The sequence below is a fragment of the Rhinoraja longicauda genome, chromosome 19, assembly GCF_053455715.1.
Source record: "Rhinoraja longicauda isolate Sanriku21f chromosome 19, sRhiLon1.1, whole genome shotgun sequence".
Classification (NCBI taxonomy): domain Eukaryota; kingdom Metazoa; phylum Chordata; class Chondrichthyes; order Rajiformes; family Arhynchobatidae; genus Rhinoraja; species Rhinoraja longicauda.
The window spans coordinates 7,721,269-7,731,092 of record NC_135971.1 but is presented as its reverse complement, the minus strand read 5'-3'; the positions used below and the strand labels follow the sequence as shown (position 1 = coordinate 7,731,092).

Genomic DNA, 9,824 nt, shown 5'->3' with positions numbered 1-9,824 from the left:
AGAAAACCCACGCAGGTCACGGGGAGAACGTACAAACTCCTTACAGTGCAGCACCCGTAGTCAGGATCGAACCTGAGTCTCCGGCGCTGCATTCGCTGTAAAGCAGCAACTCTACCGCTGCGCTACCGTGCCGGCACCTGTCAAGGGGTGGGATATATTAGGCAGCAAGTGAACAGTCAGTTCTTGAAGTTGACGTGTTGGATGCAGGAGAAATGGGCAGGAGTAAAGACCCGAGCGACTTTGACAAGGGGCCAAATTGTTATGGCCAGACGACTGGGTCAGAGCATTTCTGAAACGGCAAGGCTTGTGGGGTGCTCCCGGTCAGCAGTGGTGAGTACCGACCGACCGACAGTGGTCAGAGGAGGGACCAACCACAAACCGGCCACAGACAGGGTGTTGGGCGCCCAAGGCTCATCGATGCACGAGGGCAATGAAGGCTATCCCGTCTGGTCCGGAACCGACAGAAGGTCGACTGTGGCACAAGTCACAGGAAATGTTAATGGTGGTCACGGGAGGAATGTGTCACAATACACAGTGCATCGCACCCTGCTGCGTATGGGGCTGCACACGGAGGACCAACAGCATATTAGGCAGGTGGTTTTGGCTCATCAGGTCATAATGTTTTGGCTGATTGGTGTATCTCTGCCTTAAAAATATCCACTGACTTGGCCTCCACAGCCTTCTGGGGCAAAGAATTCCACAGATTCACCACCCTCTGACATCGAATATTGGGATGTTTCCAACACCACTCCAGGGATAAACCTGCCCCACACATCTCCTTTAAACCTTGCCTCTCACATCTTAAAACAATGCCTTCCAGTCTTTGACATTTCCAACCTGGGAAAAAGGTCTGCCTGTCTACCCTTGCAATGCCTCTGATAATCTATATGTTGAAACCCATGTTTGTTTGTTTGTTTGTTCCTGAACTACAGCCAAAACGGTACACGACAGCACGACAATTTTAGGCCCAACTTACTCACCGTCGTCCCTTTGGTGCTAATGGAAGAAGTTTCATTGAAATCGGTGTTATATTTTTAAAGTTATTCACATTTTATGTGAATCCTGTGGATTGGAGGATAGCAAATGTTATCCCACTTTTTAAGAAAGGAGGGAGAGAGAAAACGGGTAATTATAGACCAGTTAGTCTGACATCAGTGGTGGGGAAGATGCTGGAGTCAATTATAAAAGACGAAATTGCTGAGCATTTGGATAGCAGTAACAGGATCATTCCGAGTCAGCATGGATTTACGAAGGGGAAATCATGCTTGACAAATCTACTGGAATTTTTTGAGGATGTAACAAGGAAAATTGACAGGGGAGAGTCAGTGGATGTGGTGTACCTCGACTTTCAGAAAGCCTTCGACAAGGTCCCACACAGGAGATTAGTGGGCAAAATTAGAGCACATGGTATTGGGGGTAGGGTACTGACATGGATAGAAAATTGGTTGACAGACAGAAAGCAAAGTGTGGGGATAAATGGTCCCTTTCGGAATGGCAGGCAGTGACCAGTGGGGTACCGCAAGGTTCGGTGCTGTGACCCCAGCTATTTACGATATACATTAATGACTTAGATGAAGGGATTAAAAGTACCATTAGCAAATTTGCAGATGATACTAAGCTGGGGGGTAGTGTGAATTGTGAGTAAGATGCAATAAGGCTGCAGGGTGACTTGGACAGGTTGTGTGAGTGGGCGGATAGATGGCAGATGCAGTTTAATGTAGATAAGTGTGAGGTTATTCACTTTGGAAGTAAGAATAGAAAGCCAGATTATTATCTGAATGGTGTCAAGTTAGGAAGAGGGGATGTTCAACGAGATTTGGGTGTCCTAGTGCATCAGTCACTGAAAGGAAGCATGCAGGTACAGCAGGCAGTGAAGAAAGCCAATGGAATGTTGGCCTTCGTAACAAGAGGTGTTGTGTTTAGGAGCAAAGAGGTCCTTCTACAGTTGTACAGGGCCCTGGTGAGACCGCACCTGGAGTACTGTTTGCAGTTTTGGTCTCCAAATTTGAGGAAGGATATTCTTGCTATGGAGGGCGTGCAGCGTAGGTTCACTAGGTTGATTCCCGGAATGGCGGGATTGTCGTATGTTGAAAGGCTGGAGCAATTAGGCTTGTATACACTGGAATTTAGAAGGATGAGGGGGGATCTTATTGAAACATATAAGATAATTAGGGGATTGGACACATTAGAGGCAGGAAACATGTTCCCAATGTTGGGGGAGTCCAGAACAAGGGGCCACAGTTTAAGAATAAGGGGTAGGCCATTTAGAACGGAGATGAGGAAGAACTTTTTCAGTCAGAGAGTGGTGAAGGTGTGGAATTCTCTGCCTCAGAAGGCAGTGGAGGCCAGTTCGTTGGATGCTTTCAAGAGAGAGCTGGATCGAGCTCTTAAGGATAGCGGAGTGAGGGGGTATGGGGAGAAGGCAGGAACGGGGTACTGATTGAGAGTGATCAGCCATGATCGCATTGAATGGCGGTGCTGGCTCGAAGGGCTGAATGGCCTCCTCCTGCACCTATTGTCTATTGTCTATAGTCTATTGTCTAAATCTATCTCCTAGGGAGGGAGGGGGTGGAGGGAGGGTGAGGGAGGTTGAGGGGGATGGAGTGGAGGGGAAGGGGGGGGATGGGGAAGAGGGTAAGGAGGGGGCAGGAGAGGGTGCTGCACCAATGCAGGAGAGGTTTGAGCCCAACCACTTGGTCTAGTTTTATATACTTCTGTCAGGTCTTCACGCAATCTCTGATGTACATTAGACAATAAACAATAAACAATAGGTGCAGGAGTAGGCCATTCGGCCCTTCGAGCCAGCACCGCCATTCAATGCGATCATGGCTGATCACTCTCAATCAGTACCCCGTTCCTGCCTTCTCCCCATACCCCCTGACTCCACTATCTTTAAGAGCTCTATCTAGCTCTCTCTTGAATGCATTCAGAGAATTGGCCTCCACTGCCTTCTGAGGCAGTGAATTCCACAGATTTACAACTCTCTGACTGAAAAGGTTTTTCCTCATCTCCGTTCTAAATGGCCGACCCCTTATTCTTAACCTGTGGCCCCTTGTTCTGGACTCCCCCAACATTAGGAACATGTTTCCTGCCTCAAACGTGTCCAACCCCTTAATAATCTTATATGTTTCGATAAGATCCCCTCTCATCCTTCTAAATTCCAGTGTATACAAGCCTAGTCGCTCCAGTCTTTCAACATATGAGAGTCCCGCCATTCGGGGAACTAACCTAGTGAACCTACGCTGCACGCCCTCAATAGCAAGAATATGCTTCCTCAAATTTGGAGAGCAAAACTGCACACAGTACTCCAGGTGCGGTCTCTTCTTCAGGGAAATAGACCAAAGCAACATCCAAAACTGCAGGTGTGGACTCACAAAGGCTCTGTACAATGGCAATGAGCCAGAGTGTAGAGATGCAGGGTAAAGGGAATAACGCTGAGCGCATTCTTGAAATTCTGTTTGTGGGAGGGCCGTGTCATTGAATTAATCCAGAGCAGGGCGGCACGGTAGCGCAGCGGTAGAGTTGCTGCTTTACAGCGAATACAGCGCCGGAGACTCAGGTTCGATCCTGACTACGGGTGCTGCACTGTAAGGAGTTTGTACGTTCTCCCCGTGACCTGCGTGGGTTTTCTCCGAGATCTTCGGTTTCCTCCCACACTCCAAAGATGTACAGGTATGTAGGTTAATTGGCTGGGTAAATGTAAAAATTGTCCCTAGTGGGTGTAGGATAGTGTTAATGTACGGGGATCGCTGGGCGGCACGGACTTGGAGGGCCGAAAAGGCCTGTTTCCGGCTGTATATATATAGACAATAGACAATAGACAATAGGTGCAGGAGTAGGCCATTCAGCCCTTCGAGCCAGCACCGCCATTCAATGCGATCATGGCTGATCACTATCAATCAGTACCCCGTTCCTGCCTTCTCCCCATACCCCCTCACTCCGCTATCCTTAAGAGCTCTATCCAGCTCTCTCTTGAAAGCATCCAACGAATTGGCCTCCACTGCCTTCTGAGGCAGAGAATTCCACACCTTCACCACCCTCTGACTGAAAAAGTTCTTCCTCATCTCCGTTCTAAATGGCCTACCCCTTATTCTCAAACTGTGGCCCCTTGTTCTGGACTCCCCCAACATTGGGAACATGTTTCCTGCCTCTAATGTGTCCAATCCCCTAATTATCTTATACGTTTCAATAAGATCCCCCCTCATCCTTCTAAATTCCAGTGTATACAAGCCCAATCGCTCCAGCCTTTCAACATACGACAGTCCCGCCATTCCGGGAATTAATCTAGTGAACCTACGCTGCACACCCTCCATAGCAAGAATATATGATATGATATGATACAGCGCCGGAGACCCGGGTTCGATCCTGACTACGGGTGCTGCCTGTACGGAGTTTGTACGTTCTCCCCGTGACCGGGTGGGTTTTCTCCGGTTTCCTCCCTCATTCCACAGATGTGCATGTTTGTAGGCTAATTGCCTTCTGTAAAGTGTCAATTGTCCCACGTGTGTGGTGTGATGTCTTGAGAGGTCGGGAGCTTTTCTCTTGAAGGTTGGGAGGTGTGGGTGCCGGAAATGAAGACAGAAAAGTTCTTGTTTTCAAACTTAAATTCCATATATTTAGTCTTTTCCAACAATTCCACTTAATTGTTTGCAGACAGGTACACAAAACCAAAACAGGTAGTTAAATCAAAACTGTAACTTGCTGCCTTCTTACAAAATATAACTCAAACACTGCTTCTCTCCCTGTCTGCTCCAGTCGTTGTCTCTCCCTCTCTGCTCCAGTCGTTGTCTCTCCCTCTCTGCTCCAGTCGTTGTCTCTCCCTCTCTGTTCCAGTCGTTGTCTCTCCCTCTCTGCTCCAGTCGTTGTCTCTCCCTCTCTGCTCCAGTCGTTGTCTCTCCCTCTCTGCTCCAGTCGTTGTCTCTCCCTCTCTGCTCCAGTCGTTGTCTCTCCCTCTCTGCTCCAGTCGTTGTCTCTCCCTCTCTGCTCCAGTCGTTGTCTCTCCCTCTCTGCTCCAGTCGTTTTCTCTCTGTCTGCTCCAGTCGTTGTCTCTCCCTCTCTGCTCCAGTCGTTGTCTCTCCCTCTCTGCTCCAGTCGTTTTCTCTCTGTCTGCTCCAGTCGTTGTCTCTCCCTCTCTGCTCCAGTCGTTGTCTCTCCCTCTCTGCTCCAGTCGTTGTCTCTCCCTCTCTGCTCCAGTCGTTGTCTCTCCCTCTCTGCTCCAGTCGTTGTCTCTCCCTCTCTGCTCCAGTCGTTGTCTCTCCCTCTCTGCTCCAGTCGTTGTCTCTCCCTCTCTGCTCCAGTCGTTGTCTCTCCATCTCTGCTCCAGTCGTTGTCTCTCTCTTTAAATACGCTGCTTCCCTTCCCTTTTAGCTCTCTCACTGAGGCAATCAGCTCATCTGGTTCAGCTGGGCAGCAATCAGTGTCAGCAGCAATCAGTGTCAGCAGCAATCAGTGTCAGCAGCAATCAGTGTCAGCAGGGCAGGCAGCCCTGCTGACTATGGGTTTTGTAGTCTTTTGCTGGCAGCCATGATGGTTTGTAGTCCTTGTTGGATCCACCGGGAGGAAATGTATCTCCCCTCTATGACTCTACCTCTCATGGTATCACAGTAGGTATAGTGCAAGTGTAAGTAAGGGGTAATCGCTGGTCGGCATGGACTTGGTGGGCCGAAGGACCTGTTTCTGTGCTGTATCTCTAAAGTCCAAAGCATAACATTTATAAATAGGTTTGAGGATATGAAGAAATCTAATCATGGAGATAGACAATAGACAATAGACAATAGGTGCAGGAGGAGGCCATTCGGCCCTTCGAGCCAGCACCGCCATTCAATGTGATCATGGCTGATCATTCTCAATCAGTACCCCGTTCCTGCCTTCTCCCCATACCCCCCTGACTCCGCTATCCTTAAGTGCTCTATCCAGCTCTCTCTTGAATGCATTCAGAAAATTGGCCTCCACTGCCTTCTGAGGCAGAGAATTCCACAGATTCACAACTCTCTGATTGAGAATGATCAGCCATTATCACATTGAATGGCGGTGCTGGCTCGAAGGGCCGGATGGCCTCCTCCTGCACCTATTGTCTATTGTCTATTGTCTCTGACTGAAAAAGTTTTTCCTCATCTCAGTTCTAAATTACCTACCCCTTATTCTTAAACTGTGGCCCCTTGTTCTGGACTCCCCCAACATTGGGAACATGTTTCCTGCCTCTAACGTGTTCAACCCCTTAATAATCTTATACGTTTCGATAAGATCTCCTCTCATCCTTCTAAATTCCAGTGTATACAAGCCTAGTCGCTCCAGTCTTTCAACATATGATAGTCCCGCCATTCCGGGAATTAGCCTAGTAAACCTACGCTGCACGCCCTCAATAGATGGGGAAATTTGGAGCTAATATAGAAGCTCAGTTGTGACCTTGAAATATAGAAGGGCCGAATGGCCTATTACTGTCCCTATTTCTGACATGCACCAAACTCTCCTCACCCACTGTGTAGCAAGGAACTGCAGATGCTGGTTTAAACCGAAGATAGGCACAAAAAGCTGGAGTATCTCAGCGGGTCAGGCAGCGTCTCTGGAGAGAAGGAATGGGTGACGTTTCGGGTTGAAGAAGGGCCTCGATCCGATACGTCACCCATTCCGTCCCCTTACCAACGGCTTGTTAAGTCACTGCACTCCATCCAAATGTGGTATTTTAGGGATGGAACCTTTATATTTTCATTTTGACTGAATTAACGCTGAATACCTTAATGATGGAACGACTGGGCTTGTGTACACTAGAATTTAGAAGGACGAGAGTGGATCTTATTGAAACGTATAAGATTATTAAGGGGTTGGACACTCTAGAGGCAGGAAACACGTTCCCGATGTTGGGGGAGTCCAGAACCAGGGACCACACAGTTTAAGAATAAGCGGGAGGCCATTTAGAACGGGGATGAGGAAAAACTTTTTCACTCAGAGAGTTGTAAATCTGTGGAATTCTCTGGCTCAGAAGGCAGTGGATGCCAATTCTCTGGATGCTTTCAAGAGAGAGCTAGATAGAGCTCTTAAGGATAGCGGAGTCAGGGGGTATGGGGAGAAGGCAGGAACGGGGTACTGATTGAGAATGATCAGCCATGATCACATTGAATGGCGGTGCGTACAGGCTCGAAGGGCCGAATGGCCTCCTCCTGCACCTATTGTCTATTGTCTATTGTCGAATGATTGTTCACTAGCACCAGGGAGCCTGTTATGCAGTTGGCCATTGGCCATGGAATGCACTTTCCACAAGGTCTCTTTGACCTGCCCTTTACACATCTCACTGACTCTCTTATCTGTTACTGCACATTCCCTCTCTCCCATCCCCACCCTCTCCCCACCTATTTTTCTCTCCCTTCTCCTCCCTGACATCCTTTTTCCTCCTTCCTTTCTATCTCTCCTGAACCCTCTCCCTCTCCCCCTCCCTCCCTGCCTCTCCCCGTCCTGTTCTCATCTGTCCTAGTCTTCCCTCCCCTTTGCTTAGAGACACGGCGCGGAAACAAGCCCTTCGGCCCATCGAGTCCGTGCCGGCCACCCGCTCTCACACTAGCTCTGTGCCCTCTGCTCCAGGGTCAACTTCCAATGGGCCGGTTAACCCACAAACCTGCAGGTCTTTGGTAGGCGGCAGGAAACCGGAACACCCAGAGGAAACCCACGTGGTCTCAGGGAGAAGGTGGCAAAAGAAGGGTGTCTGATATCTGAGGAAGGGTCTCGACTGGACACATTAGAGGCAGGAAACATGTTCCCAATGTTGGGGGAATCCAGAACAAGGGGCCACAGTTTAAGAATAAGGGGCAGGCCATTTAGAACGGAGATGAGGAAGAACTTTTTCAGTCAGAGAGTGGTGCAGGTGTGGAATTCTCTGCCTCAGAAGGCAGTGGAGGCCAGTTCGTTGGATGCTTTCAAGAGAGAGCTGGATAGAGCTCTTAAGGATAGCAGAGTCAGGGGGTATGGGGAGAAGGCAGGAACTGGGTACTGATTGAGAATGATCAGCCATGATCACATTGAATGGCGGTGCTGGCTCAAAGGGCCGAATGGCGTCCTCCAGCAGTTATTGTCTATTTCTATCTAATGACTTAACTGCCTGTTCCATTAGGAGTGTCCAAGCCCTTAATAATCTTATACGTTTCGATAAGATCTCCTCTCATCCTTCTGGTGTTGTCCTTTTAATCAAATACATTTATAATGTGTCAGAGGGACTCAGAGGTTATGGCGAGAAGGCAGGAGAATGGGATTTGGAGGGAGTGATAGCTGAGCCATGATTGAATGGCGGAATAGACTGGATGGGCCGAATGGCCTAATTCTGCTGCTATCCTTAATAATCTTATAATAAAGGCTTCGAAAATGCCACAGAACGCAGCAGTGGGCTATTATTGCAATGGGATGAAGAGACATTATCGAGAGCCAGCAAAGTATCATCAGTTCATCAGTTCACAAATATTAGGAGCTGTATTCAGCCCACTCCGTCTACTCTGCCTTTAATCGCGGCTGATCTATCTCTCCCTCCTAACCCCATTCTCCTGCCTTCTCCCCATAACCCCTGACATCATTACTAATCAAGAATCTATCTATCTCTGCCTTAAAATTATCTATTGACGGCCTCCACAGCCTTCTGTGGCAATGAATTCCACAGATTCGCCACCCTCTGATGAAAGAAATTCCTCCTCATCTCCTTCCTAAAGGAACGACGTTTAATTCTGAGGCTGTGCCCTCTGGTCCTAGACTCTCCCACTGGTGGAAATAGACAATAGACAATAGGTGCAGGAGGACGAGGCCATTCGGCCCTTCGAGCCTGTACGCACCGCCATTCAATGTGATCATGGCTGATCATTCTCAATCAGTACCCCTGTTCCTGCCTTCTCCCCATACCCTCCTGACTCCGCTATCCTTAAGAGCTCTATCCAGCTCTCTCTTGAATGCATTCAGAGAATTGGCCTCCACTGCCTTCTGAGGCAGAGAATTCCACAGATTCACAACTCTCTGAGTGAAAAAGTTTTTCCTCATCTCCGTTCTGAATGGCCGACCCCTTATTCTTAAACTGTGTGGCCCCTTGTTCTGGACTCCCCCAACATTGGGAACATGTTTCCTGCCTCTAACGTGTCCAACCCCTTAATAATCTTATACGTTTTGATAAGATCTCGTCTCATCCTTCTAAATTCCAGTGTGTACAAGGAATGCATACTCTACTCCACTCCACATCCTCTCCACACCCACTCTCACCAGGGTTTTCACTATTTGGGATCAATCCTCACAGCAAGAGAAACTGTTTGACAGGTAAAACATCCACGTGTCTGGAAAGATGCTGAAAATTGGGGAAGGAACAGCTGTAATTTATCACTTAAAGATACGGCACGGAATCAGGCCCTTCTGCCCACCGAGTCCATGCCGACCATCACACACACCCGTTCACACTGGTTTTACGATATTCCACTTTCTCATCCACTCCCTGTACAACTTACAGAGGGCCAATTAACCTATACACTTTCTTTCTCTCACTCTCTCACTCTCTCACTCTCTCACTCTCTCACTCTCTCACTCTCTCACTCTCTCACTCACACTTTCTCTCTCTCTCTCTCTCTCTCTCTCTCTCTCTCTCTCTCTCTCTCTCTCTCTCACTCTCTCTCTCTCTCTCTCACTCACACACTAACTCACGCTATTTCACCCTTCTCTGTCTCTCTCTCTGTCTCTCTCTCTGTCTCTCTCTCTCTCTCTCTCTCTGTCTCTCTCTCTGTCTCTCTCTGTCGCTCTCTCTGTCTCTCTGTCTCTCTCTCACTCTTTTGTTCACTCTCTCTTCCCCCCACCTTCTCAGGGAAAACAAC

General features: G+C 48.5%; 1 pseudogene across 1 annotated transcript in view; it reads left to right on the top strand.

Moving 5' to 3' along the window:
* The first annotated feature begins 8,349 nt into the window (after positions 1-8,349).
* LOC144602613 (regulator of G-protein signaling 8-like) overlaps positions 8,350-9,824 on the top strand; it is a 16,994-nt pseudogene continuing 15,519 nt past the window's right edge. Inside the window, exon 1 of the transcript XR_013548467.1 lies at positions 8,350-8,417. The product of XR_013548467.1 is annotated as a regulator of G-protein signaling 8-like (transcript). The remainder of the gene's footprint in view (positions 8,418-9,824) is intronic.